General features: G+C 41.2%; 1 pseudogene; it reads left to right on the top strand.

Annotated features, from left to right (window-relative positions):
- Positions 1-20485: 20485 nt before the first annotated feature.
- On the top strand, positions 20486-21438 carry LOC113406687 (annotated as a pseudogene).
- Positions 21439-24249: the final 2811 nt, after the last annotated feature.

Below are 24249 nucleotides of genomic sequence, written 5' to 3'. Positions count from 1 at the left end.
CTGAATGGTCTCCCACAACTACTGGCATACTAATGTTACTAACCCTAATTGTTTTTGATTTTAAATTGTATGTGTTTAATTGTAACGTTTGAAATGTGCTGTTGGATAAAACAAATGTATGCAAAGCTAGAGCCACAGGCCCAAATCACCTCCCAGTATTTTCTATTATGTGGACTAAATAAGAAGTGACACTGGCGATTAATAATCTTAGTGTCAAAAGGGGGATATGTAGGAGCAGGATTTTATAAAGTCCCATAAGAATTAATGTATGATTTGATTTCATCCTGTCAGCCACCCTTTTTGAATAGCAGAAAGGAATGACAGACCAGAACAATCCTTATGACTGATTATGGTCACCCTTTTGTTTTAGAATAAGTTATAATGTCTACTATGGTTTCCTATATGTATTACAAAGTAGGCCTCTAGTTAAATATACATTTCTTTGTTTTAAGGTTTAGTAAGTAAGAAACAGGATTCTCTATTGTGTCTATGTTAAGTAGATTAGAGGAACATTGAAGGCCTGGGTCTCAATGTAAATTGTCTTGGTTATTGATTGTAAAACAAGGTTTAATTTGCAATGCCTTTTTGCTCGATATAAAATACTACTGTTTGTATTCTCAATCTGTGTGAATAAGGAATGTATGCATCAGGAAAAGATAAGGTGTGAAGGACATTGTTATAGCCAGAGTCAAGGAAGAAGAAGTAAAGAGACTTAAAGGACATCAAAGAATCATCAGGTACTGCTTACTATCCAGATGGCTGTTAAACTATCTGGCATTGCAGCGTGGATACATGCTTCGCAGTGTAAGAAGACACCCTCCCCGGCGAACCAATCATCACCTCAGAACTGCGCAGAGTCAATTTTGACTCCGGAAGAAGACGTAGAGGAACAGCCTGCAATACCTTACCATCTACGCTCTCGTAAGGGTTGCCAGAAGCAGACGACGACCTAAAGCAAGGCCCGAGAAGGAGCAGTAGTGAGCCTAGCGCCTGCTGCCTGGTGGACGTAAAACCGTAACTACGGTTCCCTCAGTTGAGGTTGTCAGAACCAGAAGGGCCTTGCCTCCAACATGCACCTCTGGTGGCGCCTGTTCCTTGGCTGCTGGTGTCTTAAGGTCTGGGGAATCCACAATGACAATTCTTTTATCCAGCAGCAAGTGTGGATAGCTCAGACTCTTAATATTTCTAATTGCTGGGTCTGCAGCCACATCCCAGCTCACTCTCAAGCTGGTGTTCCTGTCCTGGCAATCCCACTCAATTCCCCAGAGCTCACTGGAGGACTTCATCCGTTTAACAAAACATGGAACAGCAATGATACTTGGGAAGCAGTGGGAATAAATGTATCTAAATGGATAAGTGTGGTGGAGGGAAAAGGTCATTGGTGTTGGGTGTGTAATGGGACAGGGCTGGATCTGGGAAAAAGTCGTTGCCTTCAGCATATTGTGGCAAATGGTGTATGGGATTATTCGAACAAAACTAAAGAGTGGCGGGCCGGGTATGGGGATATGAATTTTTTCTCAACCTGGGATCAAACAGAAAAATCAATTTCATGTTCCTCCTACAGTAATCTTAGTGGAAACAATACAATCTTTCAATGCCATGCAAATAACACCACTCCTTGTAAGGAGAATTACCCTGTGCCCTTCGGAGGATATTACTCCTCCTTTGTAGGCACCTATGTGACAAATGGGTGCAACCGACCCTTCCCAGCCTTAATAGGCCATCATTGGGTTTGTGGGACCAAAGCTTATACTGTGTTACCAGCTAACTGGTCAGGTATCTGTTATCCCGCTCGACTCTTCCCACAATTCTGAGTGCTGGGGTCCTTCCCACGAGAACGCCTGCATAATTTCAGGCGAAGAAGAAGGGACTTATCAGATGCCCAATGGTATGTAAATAACATAAGCCCCTTGACCTGGGAAGAGGCCATTGGCAGTTCCCTTATCCCACTTAGGGGAGTAATACACCATGCAAAAAGGCTCCTAAGGTTACAAGCAGTAGTTGAAATAATGGCAAATGAAACCGGAGAGAGTTTAAAGACCCTGGCCAAAGAAACAGGGGCGATCTGACAGATGGCCCTCCAAAACCGTCAGGCACTGGACATAGTGCTGGCGGCCAAAGGAGGGACCTGTGCTCTCATTGGAAAAGAATGTTGTGTGTTCATACCTGACGACACCAATGAGGTAATAGATCGCGCTAGTCACTTAGAACAAATTGCATCTCTTCCCCATGAAGAGCCAAGTTCTTTATGGAAGTGGCTAAGTAACCTATTCAATTTCTCTGGCATAGGAAACTGGTTGTTTCAGGGAGCCCTGACTATCCTGTGTGGAATCCTAATGATTTTTGTATCTTTTCAGTTAATCTCCTGTTGTATCCAGAATTGTGTAAGGTATGCCACCCAGGTGACTACCCCAAAACAGAGTGCTAATATGATGATGTTAAATATCACTGATGAACGAAGAGATAAAGAACTATTAATATGTGGAACCCAGTAATTGTTGGTCTTTGCGTAAGCTTGACCAAAAGGAGGGATTGTGAAAGTGAAATGAATTATACTAAAGAAATAGAATGAATTAAAGAATGCTGTACGTACCTTTAAGTAGAAATGAGAAATGCTGCAAGCCAGGTGTGCAGGAAAGCAGACATTAACTGCTTAACTTGCCACTTAAGGGCAATTGGTGAAGCATTAGTCTTAGATCGATAAGAGTTAACAAGGAAGCAGGATATGCATATTGTGCTCCATGCATATTTTACAATTTTGCTCTCTCTGTCCTTTTGTTTAGTTTGCACCCTTTTATCTGTATAAATAAGACTGTTTGAATCTTGCATGGAGGCTCACATTATCTGATTGTATTAGCAGAGCACTGTGCTAATAAAACAGAGTGGTCTGACAAACTATGAGTCCTGAGTCTAACTTTGACACAGGTGTGTGTGAGCAAGACACGAGAAGTCATTCTTCCGCTCTACTCTGCTCTGGTTAGGCCTCAGCTGGAGTTTGTGTCCAGTTCTGGGCACCGCATTTCAAAAAAGATGTGGAGAAATTGGAAAGGGTCCAGAGAAGAGCAACAAGAATGATTAAAGGTCTTGAGAATATGACCTATGAAGGAAGGCTGAAAGAATTGGGTTTGTTTAGTTTGGAAAAGAGAAGACTGAGAGGGGACATGATAGCAGTTTTTAGGTATTTAAAAGGGTGTCATAAGGAGGAGGGAGAAAACTTGTTCACTTTAGCCTCTAAGGATAGAACAAGAAGCAATGGATTTAAACTGCAGCAAGGGAGGTCTAGGTTGGACATTAGGAAAAAGTTCCTAACTGTCAGGGTGGTTAAACACTGGAATAGATTGCCTAGGGAGGTTGTGGAATCTCCATCTCTGGAGATATTTAAGAGTAGGTTAGATAAGTGTCTATCAGGGATGGTCTAGACAGTATTTGGTCCTGCCATACGGGCAGGGGAGTGGACTCGATGACCTCTCGAGGTCCCTTCCAGTCCTAGAATCTATGAATCTATGAATGAGAGATTGTGCACACCCAGAGGAGGTGACACTGCCCATGTGACAAACCCAGTGTCTGACACTGGAATTATACCTTTAATGAGGCTACTATCTGAACTGACCCTGCAGCAGAAATACGAGTGTAGGAATGCGGCAGTGATGGCGATGGAGAGAGGCTCTCAGGGAGGGGCTCCCTGACCAATGAGCACCTTGGCCTGAATGCTACAGTCTCAGCAGAGTTGGGAAAGTGATCAAGCTTAGCTAAGTTTGATCTATACTCAGCCCTGTTCCTGGTCATGGGAATGCTTTAGAGTTTGTCTACAGATGGAATCATACAGGTATAACTTTACCAGTGCAACTCCCCATCGGAACACTCTGATCCCAGTCTCTTAGTGTTTTTTTCGGTTACGTTCAAAGCAAAGTAAATGGAGCCAGAAAATAGCACTCCATTCAGAATGCTCACAGGGAGTTTTACTGGTATAACTATTATGGTATATTTACATTGGCATATTTCCCCATGCAGTGTCCCAAGCTGAAGCTAGTTTGTGGTGAAAGATCCTTACTCCTTGCATTTGGTCTTGTCCTCAATACATCACTGATAGGACATCAACAACTGGCCTGGATCATTGTACTGTACTGGGAGGGAAGACACTTGCCCAAGCCATAATGTGGCTACTGTTAGGACTGGAAGACTGTTATCAGTGACTCTTCACCTGCACACATTTGTCCTCTTCTGCTGGGGTGATAGTGTCTCTTTTTTATGACACATGTTACATTCATGGCACATACAGAAAGGTGTTAGAGTGAAACAGAGAACTTTGTTCCTGGAAGTTTAAGTATAACATTACTTTATCTTTTTATTTTTTAGAATTCAGAATGATAACAAACAATAGCCCCCCAAAACAGAAGCAGACAAAGCACGCTGTTCCCTAAAACAGAGAGAGGCACAATGCACTCATTTTGCTTTAAGATGTCTCCTTCCAGATTGACTTTGTGTGACGTTGCCCTCTGGTGTTATCTGGACCGGTGATCTGCTAGTTCACTCCAATCCTTGACTCTGGGAACCAGCCTTACCCTGCTCTGCTGTGAGAACCCCCACTCCTGGGTTGTTCACGCACAGCCTCTGGCAAGTAAGCTGCTGCTTGGATTGTGAAACCGAATGACACTAGCCAATATCTCCGGTCCCAGACACAACCCTAGGAACCTGAGTCTTGCAGTGTCAATTTATGCCCGCTGGACACTGCAAGTTTATATGAGTTCATCAATTTAGCAAAGAAATTGATATGTATCAGGCTTGTAATACCAAGGGGAGTATCTGGCACACTTCACACCAAATGCACTGCTTCAGGTAGAATAAACAAACAGGTTTATTAACTACAAAGATAAATTTTAAGTGATTATAAGTCAAAGCATAACAAGTCAGATTTGGTCAAACAAAATAACAGCAAAATGCATTCTAAGCTGATCTTAACTCTTTCAATGCCCTTACAAACTTAGATGCTTCTCACCACAGGCTGGCTGGTTGCTCTTCAGCCAGGCTCTCCCCTTTGATCAGCGCTTCAGTCACTTGGTATGGTGTTTGTAGGTGTAAGTGGAAGAGAGAGGAAGAACATGGCAAATGTCTCTCCCTTTTATCATGTCCTTTCTTCCTTCTTAGGTCGCCCACCCACCCCCTTTCACAGTCAGATGAGCACTACCTCATTGCAGTCCCAAACTGACCAAAGGAAGGGGGGGTGACTCATTTGAGAGTCCAACAGATCCTTTGGTTGCTGCCTAGGCCAGTGTCCTTTGTTCCTGTGAGGGCTGGGCTAGGCTTGTCCCATACATGCCCTGATGAGGTGTGAACTGCTCTCTGCTCTTGGAGAGTTTTGCCTGGGCTAATTTTAAGCCATGAGGATACATTTTCAGCCTCGTCACTATATACATGACATTATAATCTATAATATTACTATTACAGTACTGTAACAACAATTACTGTAACATCATAGACTCATAGAAGCATAGACGATTAGGGTTGGAAGAGACCTCGGGAGGTCATCTACTCCAACCCCCTGCTCAAAGCAGGACCAATCCCCAACTAAATCATCCCAGCCAGGGCTTTGTCAAACCTGACCTTAAAAACCTCTAAGGAAGGAGATTCCACCACTTCCCTAGGTAACTTATTCCAGTGCTTCACTACCCTCCTAGTGAAAACATTTTTTTTCTAATATCCAACCTAAACCTCCTCCACTGCAACTTGAGACCATTGCTTCTTGTTCTGTCATCTGCCACCACTGAGAACAGCCTAGCTCCATTCTCTTTGGAACCCCCCTTCAGGTAGCTGAAGGCTGCTATCAAATCCCCCCTCACTCTTTTCTTCTGCAGACTAAATAACCCCAGTTCCCTCAGCCTCACCTCTTAATATAAAAGTTAAAACAATAAAGTCAAACAAAACATTTCAATAATTCCCCCTCACAAATTTCAACTAAATCAATACATTCCCACGTCCAGTCTGACATCCTGAATAACTACGCTTGGAAACATTAGATTTTTATCAGTAAATGTCAGTAAACAGAAATTTCACCCTGCAAGCACAGATTGATTATACCTATTTCCATCGATAATAACTGAAATGTATAGCTAGGCATAGTAAGAAAAATGTTGCTTAAAAATCCTTAGACTCAAAATTCAGAGGTTAAGACTTCTGAATGAGGCTTGTTACAAGCAAATGAATATTTATTGTGTATTTTGACAATTTGTGTTTTAATGGTTTATAAAGTTTAGCTTTTTGAACCTCACTGTCTATTGTCATTAAATACTTTCCCCTCATAATTTCACCCGACTGTGAAAATGTAAATCAATACAAATCTAAAAAAAATGCTTAAACATAAGCATTGCTATTAGCCATCCCAATTATTTAGAAAAATGAGTTCTGCCAACCCTATACACAACACAGGCCAGAGATTCCCACCCCATGATTCCTGCATTAAGTGCATCACTTCTAGTTGTATCTTCTAGGAAGAAATGTCTTATCTTGACTTAAAGACTCCAAGCAATGGAGAATCCACCACACCCTTTGGTAAATTGTTCCCATGGTGAGCGACTCCACCTTCTGATCTCTTGTGTCCTGAGCAGAGAAGAATGATTGATGCGGTAAAACACCCCCCTGCAAACCTTGGCCCTGCTGGCCGGCTATAGTGGAACATTGTTACTGGTTATGTAGAAAGGTGAAACATATTCTTGGTCCCACAAAACCATATCTTATGATTTTGCCTGTTCTTTCACCAAGTATTTTCATTTGTATTATATGGTTCAAATTTCAGGATGCTCGTCCTTTCTTCGGTGGGGGCTAGGAGTGTGCAAATAAAAAGAAATGAAATGAAATATTTATTTCCACTTTGATCACTTGTGAGCAAAGTTGATTTCATGTATAATTTTTTTCTCTCACAGACTGGGGACCAAGACACAAGTGTTGTCAGTTGGCTTGCATTTGTGTTCTTTCTGTGTGCTTTCCCTGTTCTGTGAACATAGCTGGTACAGCAACCCTCCATAATACTACCCAGTGTGGTTAAGTGCTGAAGGCTGGAATGTCCTTGCCTTAGTAACACTGTTTAAGCTGCCCAGTGCTTCTGTCCTTGGAGCAGGTAAGGCAGCCAGCTCATTCAGCAGACTTCAATATTACCCAATGAATCATCTACACAAGTCTGCAAACGTAACACTGACAGATCCCGATTGTTGGCAGGCAAGATTGAACTGGATTTATCATACTGTGGACACAGTCACTTCCATTTGTGGATTTTTAGGGAAGTACAGCCAGCTGCTGAAGGAGGCCGTCTTTTTAACTCCAAAACAGCGAGTTCATGCTTCTGGGCCGAAATCTGGGCCTTAATCTGGGCCTGTATTTCTCTGTCTTTTAACTCCAGGGCTCTTTCATCAGCAGCCTCCTTTCTGGCTGCCTCTGCCTCCATAGCTTTCTTATGGGCAGTTGCCTGTCCTTCTTTGAGTTTCAGTTGAAACTCCCTGTCCTTTTCCTTCTCTTTTGCTTCCAATCTGGCCAGCGCTAGTTTACTAGCTGCCTTACTAGTAGTCATGGTTGCTAACCTTCCTGCCCTTACCACAGCCTAGCGTGAAAGCTAGGAAAAAACCTCAGAGTTTGTGAATTATCTTGCTGTACCTTAACTACTCTGCCCTCAGAGAAAAAATACTCCAGCTGCTCTCAGCTAAAAAAAAAGTGTCCTTTAAAAAAAAAACTCCCTGTCTTTCAAGCAGCCAAAGAAAAAATGTGTCCTCTTTAAAATCCTAAGGTCTGTGCTTCTGGTTCAAAATGATCACACCGCTCCCACCATGTCAGGGTTCCCTCCCCACTCTGAACTCTGGGGTACAGATGTGGGGACCTGCATGAAAGACCCCCTAAGCTGACATTTCACCAGCTTAGGTTAAAAACTTCCCCAAGACACAAATTCCTTTCCTTGTATTGCTGCCACCAGCAAGTGATTTAAACAAACATTCCCCCCCCCAAAATATCCCCCCAAGCCCCTTCACCACCTTTACTGGGTGGGCTTGAGAATAATATACCAACCAATAGGTTAACCAAGTGAGCACAGACCAAATCCCTGGTTTTTAGGACACTGAAAATCAATCAGGTTCTTAAAAGAAAAAATTTATTATAAAGAAAAAAGTAAAAGAAACACCTCTGTAAAATCAGGATGGAAAGTAATTTTACAGGGTAATAAAGAGATTTAAAACACAGAGAATTCCTCTCTAGGCTCACTTCAAAGTTACAAAAACAGGAATAAACCTCCCTCTTAGCATAGGGAAAATTCACAAGCTAAAACAAAAGATAATCTAACACATTTCCTTGCTATTACTTACAATTTCTGTACTTTTCGTTGTACCTTTTTAGGAGTTGGGTTACCTGCTTGGTCTCTCTCTTTGTCCCGAGAGGGAACCAATCAAAAGAGCACAAACAAAACCTTCCCCCCCACCACCCAGATTTGAAAGTATCTTCTTTCCCCTTAGACCTTCTGGTCAGGTGCCAACTGGGTTAATTGAACTGATTAACCACTTTCAGGTAAGTGATTCTGTACCTCTGGCCAGGAGGGATTTGATGTTACTGGATACATAAAGATTGTTACCCTTCCCTTTATATTTATGACAACTACCTAAAAAAGCTTAGGAGATGAGGGTATGGACTGGCACAACCACATTCATGGAGCATTGGTTTCTATATGGGAAGCTTCTGAAGTCTAAACCAAGCTGATTCTCAGCCAGAAAAATTGTGTGGTTTTTTAACAGCCCAAACGAGACTTGTTGAATTCAGAGAATCCAGTGCCCACATAGTCATTTGCCAGAGTCCTCCTGCTTAACTGGTTTACTCACAGCAAACCAGTAATGTCAGCTCTTTGGAACAGAATCAAGGGAGCAAGGCTTAGTCTGTTGTCAATCCGATAAAAAAGGGTCATTGCACAAATCTGAGTTTGCCTTAGCAGCATGTTTGTGTGTCAGTTTTTCTCACTCCCTCTCACATGTCATCAGCCTCCGTTGTATGAGTCCCAGCCCTCAGCCTGTGTGCTTAGCCCAGTATTTGGGCTGGTGTCCTGTGTTGTCAGATGTTGTCTGCCTCTGTGTTCTCTCTGCATGCGGCACTGGCTCTGGCCAGTTAGTCTGTACAGCAGGCTCCAAACAAATTGCCCACAAAGACCACAAGACTTGGTTTACTAGTGAAGGCACCTGGCCAGGTTTATTGTCGACCAAGCACAGTCCTGATGCCTTGGCTCAATGGTTACCAGTTCACTAAGTCATGTATGCCCGTGACAATGGACACATCTCAGTGATCGGTGGGACTTTCCATTCCCTCTTAGGTTGGACAAAGATACTCCCTGTGAGGCTCCTTTTTATACCCCAATACAAACAACATACGTATTGCTCCTCTGACGTGGTTAGTTGCCATCCTCTGACGTAGTTAGTTACCACCTGATATCTTGTGCATTTTGGTTCGATCAAAACATCTCTATCCATCACACTGACATCCTTATCTTATCACTGAGAGGGGGTCAGTGTATCCTTGTATCATCTTCGGGGAATGTGTTTACACAATAACCCCATATCAGGGTGTTCTGGTACTATCCTTCTGGAATGTGTTTGCTTGACTATCCAGTGCCTTGCACCTCTTAGGAATGTGTGTGTTTTTGCAATATCAGCCCTGTTCTTGCCTGGTTCTGTGAACTTACATGCAGGCAGAGCCTGAATTTTGGTAACTTTGCTTTATATTAGTAAGGATTGACCACTACTTTAGTTCAGGCCTTAGGCTTCATACCAGGCCTCCAATACAAGGCCTTATGTTTCAGGCTCTTTCTTTCTATTACATTTTCCCACTTTTTGTCTTTTTATGGGTAGGATGTTTACCCATCATCCCAGAAAAGCTTAATGCATGGACTGAAGATAACCCAGTGGGCTAAATATTGTTATATGGTCAGCTTACCTAGCATCCATTCATTTATGCCCCATCTGTTCCTCAATCTGCACATTCCCTTGTATGATTGATGGACAGATTTTATTTTCCAATTGTTTTTAGTTCCTTAAGGTGAGCCTGGGAATGTTAGGCCCAGGTCTTTGACTAAGGAATATAGTTTTATGATTGAGGCTTTGTGGCACTCCCAAATAATTAATGCCTATGGATAATATGGATATGATATTTATATCTATAGTGTATATGGATATAAATGTATAGTATGTATGTGTACATATGACACCCCTTATATCTAAGCATAACAATCCTTTTCCCATCTGGTGTTGTAGTCTGGCCCTTTTACCCTGGTGCCGCAGATAGCAACACACTCCTGTTAGGGCAATTATAGTTACTACCTGTATTATCATTAGTAGTAGGCTCCCTGTCTGGTTGAGCCAGACATGCCAGTCTGCTCCAATACAGACCCAGGGTCTGAACCACATGCCCCAAAGCTCCAGACTTAACTGAAAGCAACTTAAGAAGTAGTCCTGTCTTTAACGCTCAGATGCCCAACTCCCAATGGGGCCCAAACCCCAAATAAATCTGTTTTACCCTGTATAAAGCTTAATAAACTCATAAATTGTTTGCCCTATATAACACTGATAGAGAGGTATGCACAGCTGTTTGCCCCCCACCCCAGGTATTAATACATACTCCGGGTTAATTAATAAGTAAAAGGTTATTGTATTAAATACAGAAAGTAGGATTCAAGTGGTTCCAAGTAGTAACAGAGAGAAAAAAGTGAATTACCAAGCAAAATAAAATAAAACATGCATGTCTAACCTAATACAGTAAGAAAACTGATTACAGATAAAATCTCACCCTCAGATGTTTCAATAAGCTTCTATCACTGATTGGACACTGTCAAGGCTGCTTACCCACTCTGAACTTTAGGGTACAAATGTGGGGGCCTGCATGAAAACTTCTAAGCTTAACTACCAGCTTAGATCTGGTCTGCTGCCACCACTCCCAAATGTGCTAATTCCCTTCCCTGGGTAGCCTTGAGAGACACTTCACCAATTCCCTGGTGAATACAGATCCAAACCCCTTGGATCTTAAAACAAGGAGAAATTAACCATCCCCCTCCTTTCTCCCAGCAACTCCTGGTGGATGAAGATCCAACCCCCTTGGATCTAAAAACAAGGAAAAATCAATCAGGTTCTTAAAAAGAAGGCTTTTAATTAAAGAAAAAGGTAAAAATCATCTCTGTAAAATCAGGATGGGAAATAACTTTACAGGGTAATCAAACTTAAAGAGCCCAGAGGAATCCCCCTCTAGCCTTAGGTTCAAAGTACAGCAAACAGAGGTAAACACCCTACTAAAAGGTACATTTACAAGTTGAGAAAACAAAGATAAAAACTAACACACCTTGCCTGGCTGTTTACTTACAAGTTTGAAATATGAGAGACTTGTTCAGAAAGATTTGGAGAGCCTGGATTGATGTCTGGTCCCTCTCAGTCCCAAGAGCGAACTCCCGCAAAAACAAAGAGCACAAACAAAAGCCTTCCCCCCACCAAGATTTGAAAGTATCTTGTCCCCTTATTGGTCCTTTGGGTCAGGTGTCAGCCAGGTTACCTGGGCTTCTTAACCCTTTACAGGTAAAAGGATTTTTGGAGTCTCTGGCCAGGAGGGAATTTATAGTATTGTACCCAGGAGGGCTGTTACCCTTCCCTTTATAGTTATTACAGACGCCTTCCTAGTCTGGGCACAGTCCTTTCGCCTGGTTAGCCCTTGTTCCAGCTCAGGTGGTAGCTAGGGGATTCCTCATGATGGCTCTCCTCTTTGTTTTGTTCCACCCCTTTATATATCTTTTGCATAAGGCAGGAATCCTTTGTTTCTCTGGGTCTCCCCCCCCCCAATGGAAAAGCACCAGATTAAAGATGGATTCCAGTTCAGGTGACATGATCACATGTCACTGTAAGACTTCATTACCCAATTGCCAGCACACAGGTATACAGGAAAACTTAGAGGTAAAACAGAGCAATCTGCAGTCAATTGTCCTGGTTAATGGGAGTCATCAAGATTCCAAACCATCATTAATGTCCCACACTTTGCATAATTACAATAGGCCCTCAGAGTTATATTTCATTTTTCTAGTTTCAGATACAAGAGTGGTACATTTATACAAGGTATAGGATGATCACACTCAGTATTATAAGCTTTGTAATGATACCTTACAAGAGACCTTTTGCATGAAACATGTTCCAGTTATATTAGCATATTTTCATAAAATCATATAGAGTGCAACTTCACAGCATGCTTTATATGAAATATTATAATTATATACAAATGATGAATATGGTGGTTACAGGGTGCTCCCCTTAGGTATATAGTCACACAAATGTATCTGTCTTTTTCAAACCCAGTTATACTTTTGGCCATCACAACATTCCATGGCAATGAGTTCCATGGGTTCACTATGTGTTGTGTGTAAAATTACTTACTTTTCTTTCTTTTAAACCTGCAGCCTATTTAGTTCATCTGGTGACCCCTTGGTCTTGTGTTATGTAAAGATGTAAATAATACTTCCTTAATCACTTTCTCCACACCATTCATGATTTTATAGATGCTAACAACTATCATTGCCCTTCGCTGTAACTTTTCTAGTTCTAATATAACTTTTTTGAGATGGGGCAACTAGAATTGCATGCAGAATTCAAGGTGTGGGTGTCCCATGGATTTATACAGTGGCATTATGATATTTTCTGTTTTATTATCTCTCCCTTTCCTAATGCTCCCTAACATTCTATTGGTTGTGTTGACTACCACTGCAAGTTGAATGGATGTTTTCAGGGGACTATCCACAGTGACTCCAGGATCTCTTTCTTCAGTGGTAACAGAAAATTTATACCTCATCCTTTTTTATGCACAGTTGGAATCATATTTTCCACTGCATTACTTTGCATTTATCAACATTGAATTTTATCTGCCATTTTTTTGCCCAATGACCTAGTGTAATGAGACATCTTTGTAACTCTTCACTTGGACTTAACTATCCTGAGTACTTTTGTATCATCTGCAGATTTTGTCACCTCACTGTTTACCCATTTTCAAGATCATTTATGAATATATTGAACAGCACTGGTCCCAGTCTCTATCATTGATGGATCCCACTATATACCTCTCTCCACTTTGAAAACTGACTGTTTCTCCCTACCCTTTGTTTCCTAGCCTTTAAACAGTTACTGGTCCATGAGAGGACCTTCCCTCTTATGCCATAATTGCTTACTTTGCTTAAGATACTTTGTCATACTGGAGGTCTGACTGGAGGAACACAGTGGTCCCTTCTGGCCTTGGGATTTATGAGTCTATGAAACAGAAAATAAATAAAACTATTAATAATAATAATAACAACACTAATAATAATACATATTCCCATGATGTAATACTGAGGGATAATAATAATCATAATAGAAATATGTCTCATAGTTGCCCCTGAGATCTGTGCCTTGCTACTAGGTAATATGTGAGGAGCTCACAGTCTAAATAGAAAAGAGAGGCCATGGAGGGAAGGGAAACAGGGCCCCTGAGTTGAAGGGACTTGCCTAAATTCACCCTCTGGCAGAGTTGGGAGTAGAATTGAGGAATCCTAAAACAGAAGCTCCTTAGAAATGCCCAGCTTTATGTGTTTTTGATATGAGCCCTTTGCGACTGTGACTATGAGAATATTATAAAATGGTTACCTGGAATTGATTTCCCCCACACAGAGCGTGTGTGTGTGGGGGGGGGAGCACAGACATGGACACACTGAGCGCAGAAAGCTTATGGGCTTAGATATGTGGAATCATTTAACTTGGAGAGAGAGAGATTTCTTGTATGATTGTATTACCCTGACACCTAGAGGATTCAGACTGCTAAACACTTCACACAGAATGTATAATCCAAACATGCAGGGCCGGCTCCAGGCACCAGCCCACCAAGCTTGTGCTTGGGGCGGCACCTGGAGGGGGGCGGCGCGGCAGTCCGGCCGCCGGGGAGAGCGGAGCCCCGGCCGGGGCTCACCGCCCTCCTCCCAGGGCTCCGGTCGCCCTCCCCCCGGCCACCAGGGGGAGAGCGGAGCCCCCGCTGGGGTTCGCTGCCCTCCGGTCGGAGGCTTTTTTGCCTGGGGCGGCAAAAAAGCCAGAGCCAGCCCTGCAAACATGCAATGGAAAGGAGGGAAAACTGAGGCATAGAGAGGTGAAGTGACTTGTGCAAGGTCACACAGCAGGTCAGTGTCTGAGACAGGAATAGATACCAGGTCCCCTGAGTACCAGTCCTCTGTCCCTAGCCATCAAAGTCATTGCAATATCCCTACTGCCTCTTTGCAATTGTGATCACTTCAGTTTCTGGGCCCTTTTAGGAAAGTACAACACAGACAGAAAGTAACTTTGGCCTCTGGGCCTCTGTTCCTATGTTGTGCTGGGCTCCAGGGCGTGAGTGACTGAAAGCCATTAGGAATAGGCATGGATAAATATCCTTCCAACAGTCACACACAAATTGTCTTAGTATTTTTTTAACCCCGTCAGCCTCAGTGTGAGGAGAGAACAGTTTCTCCTAATAGATAGATAGATAGATAGATAGATAACAGGAGTCTGCAGTTGGAGGAGAGAAGAGCTGGGAGGATTGCACACAGACTAGGACAGTAAGTTTGCTGTTGCAATGAAATATATGTGGGGTTTAGTGAGGCAGCTTTTAAGAAAAAAATTGTAAATGGACAATGTTTTTTTTTTTTTTTAGATTTTCAGTCTTATTTCAATTTGCACATAGTAAACGGAAACAACCCAAATCAGGGTTCACTGACCTTCTCAGGCTGGGCAGAGCTGTATGGGCCATCTAAACTCATTGTGCTTCTGCCATATGGTGCAGTTGGTCTCAGGATCAGGTAAAAAGCTGACCAAGAGGAAGATAGTGCAGGGTGGAAAGGGAAAGCAAACCAGAACAGGATCTCACATGTATCAGTCTGTGGTCCTCACTGGTCCAGTGCTGATGGTCAGGCATATCCACTTGTAACCTATGGTCTGGGTGTACAATGAATCAATGATCTTCAGGGCTCATAAGCAAAAGGCAGAGTCTCCAGAGTGAAGGGGATGCCTGTTGGGCTTTGCTCTGGGAATCTCCCCAGAGTCTGCTCCCTGTTCGAACCCCAACATCATTTTAAGGACCACAAAAGGGGGTTATGGGCAGACTAGCCCATCTGCTCATTATATTGTCCATCAATTAGACAATTAGTTTCGATGAAATTATAAAGCAGTCTTTAATTGCACAACAACATATTCCTTTTTCCGTGGACCCCTGCCTCATTCAGTACCCAGGGTGGATACTGAGCAACTATTCAGTACTTTGTTTTCTCCTTATTCTTCACTGTGTGCCCCCATGCCTTATTAACTGCAAGCTGCTCTACAATGCTCTGAACACAAAATAATCCATTTTATCTTGGTCTTTTCTATGGTGCTCATTACTATAGTGTCGAAGTACTTTGTGAAAGGGCTGGGCAAGATCCAGCATGTCCATTGCACAGGATAGGCCATGATTTCAAAATGTATTTTCATTCCAAATTGTAATGAAAAATTGAATTTCAAATTTTACCATGAAATTATTATTTTTTAAATTTGGGGGTCAATGAGAACATTACATTTCAAATAAATTGAAGCATTTTGTTTCAATATTGATGGTATTTTTAATTATCTTTTTGTTTAGCTTATTTTTATTGTAGCTCATTTTTTTTAGAAAAAAAGTTTTCATTTTATAAAATGACCCTTCATGCCAAGTTTCAGGTCTTTGCTGCAAAGTGTAGTCTCTGTAGAGCTTAACTGAGCAGAACTGTATATTTTCCATGGTTTCGTTCTTGGAAATATCTCAACTGTTTTGAGGCAGACACTTGCCGTAATAAATATCAGCCCCAACCAGTAAAGTTTGGTAAAGTTATAAGCCACAGATAATAGGGTCTTAATGGAAAGTGTCAGGAAACATTACTAAGCGGCAGCATTATGAGCCCACCTAGAATAACAACAATCAGTGCGAACTGCCAAAGAATAACTTTTTGCACCCCCAATGAGTTTGGCAAGGGTATGCATTTGTTTACCCTAACATATGAGTATTCTAGCACCAGTGATCATTAGTCCTTCTGCATGAGATACAAATGTCATTTATCTTCTTCCTAGTTAGTGCAATTTTTAATTTCCTAGGGACTAAACAGAAGATGCTAAAACCTGCAGTTTGTACTCAAAATAGACCATCATTGGGATCAATGACAGTGAAATACAGTACAAATAAAGAAAGCCCATCTCACTGGATCTTGATCTTGCAGCATTTCTACTTCCAATGCTATTACTGCTAATAAAAATACTGTCTAATATTGACTAACAGATGTATTGGAGCTTAAGCTTTCGTGCCCACTTCGTCGGATGCATGTCACCCACGAAAGCTTATGCTCCAATACATCTGTTAGTCTTAAAGGTGCCACAGGACTCTCTGTTGCTTTTTACAGATCCAGACTAACACGGCTACCCCTCTGATACTGTCTAGTATTGTTACTTTTAAAAAACAGAAATATAGTATTTTGTAGTGGCTACGGGGGTTGGAGTCAAGGTTCCTGGTTTCTATTCCCACCACAGAGTGTGATCTAGTAATTAGTAGGGCTGTCAAGTGATTAAAAAATAAATTGTGATTAATTGTGCAATTAAAAAAAATAATTGCGTGATTAATCACACTGTTAATAATAGAATACCATTAATTTAAATATTTTGAATGTTTTCTACATTTTCAAATATATTGATTTCAGTTACAACACAGAATAAAAAGTGTACAGAGTTCACTTTATATTTATTTTTATTAGAAATATTTGCACTATAAAAAAAAAGAAATATTATTTTTCAATTCACCTAATACACGTACTGTAGTGCAATCTCTTTATCATGAAAGTCAAACTTACAAATGTAGAATTATATTAAAAAAACTGCATTCAAAAATAAAACAATGTAATATTTTAGAGCCTCCACGTCCTCTCAGTCCTATTTCTTCTTCAGCCTATCATTCAGATAAACAAGTTTGTTTACATTTGCAGGAGATAATGCTGCCTGCTTCTTGTTTACAATGTCACCTGAAAGTGAGAACAGGCGTTATCATGGCACTGTTGTAGCTGGCATTGCAAGATATTTACATGCCAGATGTGCTAAAGATTCATATGTCCCTTCATGCTTCAGCCACCATTCCAGGGGACATCGTCCATGCTGATGAGGGGTTCTGCTCGATAACAATCCAAAGCAGTGCAGAATGATGCATGTTCATTTTCATTATCTGAGTCAGACGCCACCAGCAGAAGGTTGATTTTCTTTTTTGGTGGTTCGGGTTCTGTAGTTTCCGCATCAGAGTGTTGCTCTTTTAAGACTTCTGAAAGCATTCTCCACACCTCACCCCTCTCAGATTTTGGAAGGCACTTCAGATTCTTAAACCTTGGGTTGAGTGCTGTAGCTATCTTTAGAAATCTCACATTGGTACTGTGATGGGTTGTGTCACAGAAACCCCTTGGGACTGCCACCTGATGTGCTGAGACTACCTCTGAGCCCGTTTTCCCTTCAGCTTGGGACTTCAGAATCCTGCCTTGTTGAGCCAGACATGCTAGCCTGCTGCCAACATAGACCTAGGTCTGAATCACGTCCCCCAAAGCTGCAGATTTAACTGAAAACAGCTTTCAAAGTGCTCCTGTCTCTAGCACCCAGACTCCCAGCTCTCAATAGGATTCAAACCTCAAATAAATCTATTTTACTCTGTATAAAGCTTATACATGGTAAACTCATAAGTTGTCCGCCCGCTGTAACACTGATAGAGAGATATGCACAGCTGTTTGCTCCCCCGGGAACTACTTACTTACTCTGGGTTAATTAATAAGCAACAAGTTATTTTATTAATTATAAAAAGTAGGATTTAACTTGTTCCAAGTAATAACAGACAGAACAAAGTAAATTACCCAGCTGAAGCATGAAGGGCATATGAATGTTTAGCATACCTGGCATGTAAATACCTTGCAATTCTGGCTACAAATGCAAATGCCTGCTCTCACTTTCTGGTGACATTATAAAGAAGAAGAGGGCAGCATTATCTCCTGTCAATGTAAACAAACTTGTTTGTCTTAGAGATGAGTGATTAGCTGAACAAGAAGTAGGACTGAGTAGACTTGTAGGCTCTGAAGTTTTACATTGTTTTGCTTTTGAGTGCAGTTCTCTAAAAAAAACCTACATTTGTAAGTTTCATTTTCGTGACAGAGAGATTGCACTGCAGTACTTGTATGAGGTGAATTGAAAAATACTATTTCTTTTATCATTTTTACAGTGCAAATATTTGTAATAACAATAATATACACTTTTATTTCAATTACAGAACATAATACAATAGATATGGAAATGTAGAAAAACATTCAAAATATTTAATACATTTCAATTGGTATTCTATTCTTTAACAGTGCGATAAAAGATCTGATTAGTCATGATTAATTTTTTTTAGTTAACCGCCTGAGTGAACTGTGATTAATCAACAGCCCGAGTATGACGGATTGGGTCACAAAAAACCCTTTAAGACTGTCACTAGATGTCCTGGGATACCACTGAGAACAAATCCCCCTGCCAGAGAAGGCTTCCCTCCACTCCTGTCTTGCTGAGTAAGACACTCCAGTCAACGACAGCACAGACCCAGAGGTTGGGCCACACCCCCCTGCAGTTCACTGAAACTGAGATCCGCTCAGCTCAGGGGCTTCTTAGTTAACAGAGACTTTCCCAGCACCCAGTATTCAGTCTTTCTGGGAGACTAAACCCCAAATAAATCCATTTTACTTTGTTTTACAGGGTAAACAGTATTTTACAGGGTAAACTCATACATTGTTCACCCTCTATAACACTGATAGGGAGATATGCACAGCTGTTTGCTCTCCCAGGTATTAATTACTTACTCTGGGACAATTAATAAGCAAAAGTGATTTTATTAAGTATAAAAAGTAGGATTTAAGTGGTTCCAAGTAATAACAGACAGAATAAAGTAAGTCATCAAGCAAAATGAAACAAAACACGCAAGTCTAAGCCTAATACATTAAGAAAATGATTACAGATGAAATCTCACCTCCAGAGATGTTCCAATAAGCGTCTTTCCCAGACTGGACTCCTTCCTAGTCTGGGTACAGCAATCACTCACACTCCCATAGTTAATGTCCTTTGTTCCAGTTTCTTTCAGCCATCCTTTGCAGGTGGAGAGGCCATCTCCTGAGCCAGCTGACAACAAAATGGAGGGGTTTCCAGGGCCTTTTATATTCTTTCTCTTGTGGATGGAAACCCCTTTGTTCTCCTGTGCAAAATCATAGCAGCACGATGGAGTTTGTATCCACCTGGGCAAGTCACATGTCCATGAATGATTCAGCCTTTTGCAGGCCGACGCCATTGTTTACATGTTAGTTTGAACGTTGCCAGGAAAGCTCAGATGTGTATTGGCGTCTCCCAAAGTCCATTTTCAGTTAAATGTTTCTTGACTGGACACTTACTGAGAAGAGTCCTTTCTCAAGAAGCTGACCAAAAGCTTCACTGAGGCTACTTAGAATCAAACACATTGACATACAAGTACATAGCCAATATTCATAACTTTGAATACAAAAATGATACACACATACAGACAACATAAACATAACCAGCAAACTACAACCTTTCCATAGACACCCCACTTTACCTCCTCTGTACAAGACCTAGTGCAACCATAGGACCCTTGTTGCAACAATGATCTATATGGTCACAGTTCATGTCAATAATGTCACACCCAGTAATTAGGGGAAATTACAGCACCCATGTTCCTGGGTTCTGGTCCCAGCTCTTGGAGAGGAGTGGGGTCTACTGGGATAGAGAAGTGCAAAAGAAATCAGAATACTGGGTTTCTTTTATTCTATTTTTTATTGTGAGTGGTCATGACTAGAACAGCCAACTGGGATTTGGGACTCCTCCTAGGTTGTGTTCCCAACTCTATAGCTAGGTCATTGTGTAACCATGAGTGAGCCCTTTCACCTCTGAGGTAGATGCTACTTCCATGTACAACAATGTAAATGCAGAGTAATTCCGCTGCTTTCAATGAAATTACTTCACATTTACATGTACCTGACAGCCGACTCTAGCTGTCTGGTTTGCAGTTTCCCTTCTGTAAAATGAGGATAAAATTTACTTAATTTTATACATCTTTGGATGAAAAAGTTATACAAAGACCTACAAAGCAATTGGTCCTGATTATAATTTCCTTCACCATGGTGTAAATCAGGAGTAATCCCACTAAGTCAAACGGCCTGGTTATCCTCTCACTCAGCCCAGTGTAAATCAGGAGTAATTCCACTGGAGTGCATGGGGGCCCCATTTCCATGTTACATAAATCTTCACAAGATATGGATCTGATCTTAACTCAAGGAAATTATGGTGGTTTACACAAAAGGAGAGATATTTTACTAGTCTAATCCTGATCATTGTCCTTGTCCTTCCCTCTACAGGTAGCTCCTAATGTGCTGAGAAAGAAAATGTCCAACAAAACTACTATGACCAAGTTCCTTCTCCTGGGATCCTCTGATGCGCCAGAGGTGCAGATTTTATACTTTGTACTCTTTTTAGTGATTTACCTGGCAGTCCTGATGGAAAATCTTCTTATCATCACAGCCATAGACCTTGACCACCATCTTCACACCCCCATGTACTTCTTGATGAATCCGTCCGTCCTAGACCGTGGCTCCATCTCTGTCACCATCCCCAAAACCATGGCTAATTCCCTAACCCACACTAGGTCAATATCCTATGCTGGATGTGTTGCCCAGGTTTTTTCCTCATCTTCTTAATAGGAGCCATTTTTTTCCTTCTGACCATCATGGCGTATGACCGATACATCACCATCTGCCAACCACTGCACTATGAGAGCGTTATGAACAGGATAGCTTGTGTCCAAATGGCAGCCAGTGTTTGGATCATTGGTAGTCTCAATTCTGCACTATACACTGGAAACACATTTGCAATAACCTTCTGTGGAGGCAACATGCTGGATCAGTTCTTCTGTGAAATCCCCCAGCTCCTCATGCTCTCCTGCTCTGACGCATACTTTAGAGAAGTTGGGGTTATTGCCTTTAGTGGGTGTTTAACTGTAAGCTGCTTTGTTTTTATAATTGTGTCATATGTTCAGATCTTCAAAACTGTACTAAGTATCCCCTTGGAGCAAGGATGCCATAAAGCCTTCTCCACCTGCATCCCTCACCTCACTGTGGTCTCTTTGTTTGTTTTCACTTGCCTTTTTGCCTACCTGAAACCCATCTCCAGCTCTGCATCTGCTCTGGATGTCATTGTGGCTCTTCTACACTCCATGTTGCCTCCAATGGTGAATCTGGTTATCTATAGCATGAGGAACAAGGAGATCAAAGCCGCATTGAGGACACTGACTGGATGGATGTTATTCACCAAGAATTATTTGTCTGTTTTTCTCCACTAAATATTATTTTCCTTTATTTCTCCTGGTCCATGTCTGTAATTTCCATGACAACACAATTTATGTACAGAAGCGCTACGTTCTACTTTTGGCTGCACCAATGCAAATCCAAATTAACTCCACAGATGTCAATGCACCTGGGCTGATTTATACCAGCAGAAGTCCTGGCCCACTAATGGAGTTAAACTGGTGTGCATTTTTTCAGAGGGAAGAATCAGGGTTTCATTCTCTGCCTAGATAATGCCTATTAAACTGCTTTGCCACTTATACCCATTTCAGGGTCACTTAAAAACAAGGAGCTTCATTCCCTTGTGTGTTTAAATCAGGAGTGGTGTCAAAGGAGTCAGACTTGTGTAAATCTGGTATATGGGAGAGAAGACTCTGACCTCAACATTTAGGTCTATCTCCTCCACAAATCAGTGTAGTGCCATTGACTTAGATAGAACTTAATGAATTTACACCATTTGGGGATCTAGCTTATTGAGTTCAATAGAGCTACATCCATTTATACCAGCCAGGGACAGGACTCATTGAGTCCAATGCCATGATGCCAATTTACACAAGCTATGGATCTGACATCTACAATTTAATATCAAGGAGCTCAATCTATTTAGTTTAACAAAAAAAAAGTTAAGAGGTGACTTGATAACAGTCTACAAGTACCTACACAGAGAAGAAATATTTGATAATGAGCTCTTCAGTTTAGCAGAGAGGTTTGTAAGAGGATCCAATGGCTGGAAGTTGAAGGTAGACAAATTCAGACTGGAAATAAGGCATAATTTTTAAACTTTATTTTTATTCTTTTTATGTAAAATATAAACACACAACAAAAGAAAACTTATAAATACATGCATGAGCTGGAAACACAATATAAATAAAATTCAATGTTCATTACACTAGTCTACAATTTTTGAGAAGTCATCTGCTTCAGAGATAAAATGTGCTATTTATTATGTATTTTGATGTGCTGAATTAAAATATGACAATTAAAACAACTGATTGGCTACTGTTTCTAAGGTATTTAAGTTTTTACATTTTATGTCTATGTATATTATGTAGATAGTAGAGTTTTAATCATAAATTGTAAACCTAGGTCTTTTCATGTGTTCATGGTTGCTTTACATGATAATATTTCACCTGTCCTGTTTATGTAACACTTTAAAAATCAGCAAAAGGGTTATATAAATAAATTATATTATGAAACAAAAGGCAAAAAACTATTCTGTACATAGTTTAGTCCTATTCAGTGTCTACTTGGCGCTTCTTGGCTTGTCTCGTATATTCATTAAATGGAGCATCTCTTGTCACTGTCCAGCAATAGTCTGCAAGCATTGATGGGCTCCATTTGCCCTGATAGCGTTTCTCCATTGTTGCAATGTCCTGGTGAAATCGCTCGCCGTGCTCGTCGCTCACTGCTCTGCAGTTCGGTGGAAAAAAATCTAGATGACAGTGCAAAAAATGTATCTTTAGTGACATGTTGCAACCAAGGCTTTTGTATGCCTTGAGGAGGTTTTCCACCAACAACCTATAGTTGTCTGCCTTGTTGTTTCCCAGAAAATTTATTGCCATTAACTGGAAGGCTTTCCATGCTGTCTTTTCCTTGCCACGCAGTGCACGGTCAAATGCATCATCTCGAAGAAGTTCACGAATCTGAGGACCAACAAAGACACCTTCCTTTATCTTAGCTTCACTTAACCTTGGAAATTTTCCACGGAGGTACTTGAAAGCTGCTTGTGTTTTGTCAATGGCCGTGACAAAGTACTTCATCAGACCCAGCTTGATGTGTAAGAGTGGTAACAAAATCTTCCGTGATTCAACAAGTGGTGGATGCTGAACACTTTTCCTCTCAGGCTCCAATGACTGTCGGAGTGACCAATCTTTCTTGGTGTAGTGGGAATCTCTTGCACCACAAACCAATCAGAAGGTGCTAATTGAGTTTTCATGCTTCTGTCAACTTTGCGTCTCCTGTCCCAGGGGGAATGGCCCCTATGCAGGGAGAGACTGGATGCTGAACACTCCAGAGCTTAGAGATGATTATTTCTGATGTTTTTGTTTGTCCAATGAGAAGGAGAGGGGCCATTTGGAAAAAGCCCTGCACTGGCATTTTCAGGGTACCTCATTTTCAAAGGTGCCCAGCTATCACTGACTCTCAAAAATCACTGAATGAAATAATCATTTGTCCTAAATCAATCTGGGACCAGATCATTTTGTGTGGCCTAGAGATGAAATAGTCCCTATCTGAGCAGAGCTTGGAGCAGCCCTACATTTATAAAAGCTCATGTGTGTTGGTACTAGGGTCTGTTTATGGCCCATTTAAGGAGACCGGGCCTTTTGTAGATCTCATATCTGGACACAGTTGCATTTTAGAATGCCCTTAATGTCTGGAGGGGAAAATATCTTGCACTTTTCCCTTATGATCTGGGCTGAAACTTTAAAAGCCACTTAGGGGATCTTAGATGTTCAGTTCTCAATGAAATTAATGGGAACTGAGGACTCCCATTCCCAAGAAGCTTTGAGATTAGCTGGATACGCTGCTGGAATACTGCATCCAGTTCTGGTATCCCAATTAAAAAAGGGTTGATTCATTGGAGAGGGTTCATAGAAGGTTCACAAGAATGATAAAAGGTTTAGAAAACCTGCCTTATAGTGATAGACTCAAAGAGCTCAGTCTATTCAGCTTAACAAAGATATGGTTAAGGCTGATTACAATGTATAAGTATCTACATGCAGAACAAATATTTAATAATGGGCTCTTCAATCTAGCAGAGAAAGGTATAGATCCAATGGCTGCAAACTGAAGCTAGACAAATTCAT

The sequence above is a fragment of the Terrapene carolina genome, unplaced genomic scaffold, assembly GCF_002925995.2.
Source record: "Terrapene carolina triunguis isolate 2854851 unplaced genomic scaffold, T_m_triunguis-2.0 Scaffold119, whole genome shotgun sequence".
In the NCBI taxonomy this organism is placed as follows: Eukaryota; Metazoa; Chordata; order Testudines; family Emydidae; genus Terrapene; species Terrapene triunguis.
Note: the sequence above shows the minus strand (reverse complement) of the source record. Positions and strands in the feature narration are given on the sequence as shown.